The sequence below is a fragment of the Terrapene carolina genome, unplaced genomic scaffold (genome assembly GCF_002925995.2).
Source record: "Terrapene carolina triunguis isolate 2854851 unplaced genomic scaffold, T_m_triunguis-2.0 Scaffold194, whole genome shotgun sequence".
In the NCBI taxonomy this organism is placed as follows: Eukaryota; Metazoa; Chordata; order Testudines; family Emydidae; genus Terrapene; species Terrapene triunguis.
The window spans coordinates 1,169,480-1,170,410 of NW_020664545.1; the positions used below are offsets into that span (position 1 = coordinate 1,169,480).

Consider the following 931-nt stretch of genomic DNA (forward strand, 5'->3'; position numbering starts at 1 on the left):
CGGGGTGGGCGGGCGGTCACTGAGGGGAGCGGCTGGCGGGGGGGCTGAGGGGCGGGGGGTCACTGAGGGGAGTGACCAGGGGGGCTCTGAGGGGCGGGGCGGGCGGTCACTGAGGGGGGCGGCCGGGGGGGCTGAGGGGCGAGGGGGGTCACTGAGGGGAGCGGCCGGGGGGGCTGAGGGGCGGGGGGTCACTGAGGGGAGCAGCGGGGGGGGCGCGCTGTTCTCGGCGCTGCTGAGGGACTCGTTGCCCTGGGTGGGGGCGCTGCTGGGAGACCTGTCTCGGGGGGGGGGGGGGGCCCCCCCGGGTATAATTTGAGGGCAACAACAATATTCTTCCCGTTTCTCTAAAATAAACATCGTTAAAAAAACGATGTGACGTAATGGCGGGTTGTGGGGGGGCGGACTCGGGTGTTTCCGTCCCTGCTCGGGAGTCGCCGTTATTCCCTGTTGGCTCCGGGAAGGGGGCGGGGTTATCTCCTCCGCGCTCGGGTGTCCCCGGAGCCGCCGAGGGCCCTCAGATTGTCTCCGCCTTCGCTCGTGCGTTTGTCGGGAGGGGGCTCGGGTCGTTCCGCCGCACCTCGGCTGTTTCCGCCTGGCGGGGCGGAGCGAGGCGAGGGGAGACAGGCGAGCTCGCCGCTGCCTGGCTGAGGCGGGAGGGACGCGGGGCTGCGGCGGGGCGGATGGGGCTGGCGCCGGCGGAGAGGTGGGTCTCGGCCCGGTTTGTGTGACTGTCGGAGCGTGGCTGGGCAGGCGGCACGTGCCCTAGCCGGGGGGAGGTGAACTGGGTGTGTGTGCACTGTACCCCCCCGCCCCGGAGAAGTGAGCTGGGGTGTGTGTGTGTGTACTGTACCCCCCCCCGCCCTGGGTAGTGGGGGAAGGTGTGTGGGGGGGTCTGTGTGCACTGTACCCCCCCCGCCCTGGGGAAGTGAGC

At 71.3% G+C, this 931-nt stretch overlaps 1 protein-coding gene across 2 annotated transcripts in view; it reads left to right on the forward strand.

The window, feature by feature from the left end:
* Positions 1-651: 651 nt before the first annotated feature.
* PIK3R2 (phosphoinositide-3-kinase regulatory subunit 2) overlaps positions 652-931 on the forward strand; it is a 37,230-nt gene continuing 36,950 nt past the window's right edge. For both annotated transcript variants that reach the window (XM_026654886.2, XM_026654885.2), the window contains exon 1: positions 652-703. The gene's annotated coding sequence lies outside the window, so the exon portion shown is untranslated. The remainder of the gene's footprint in view (positions 704-931) is intronic.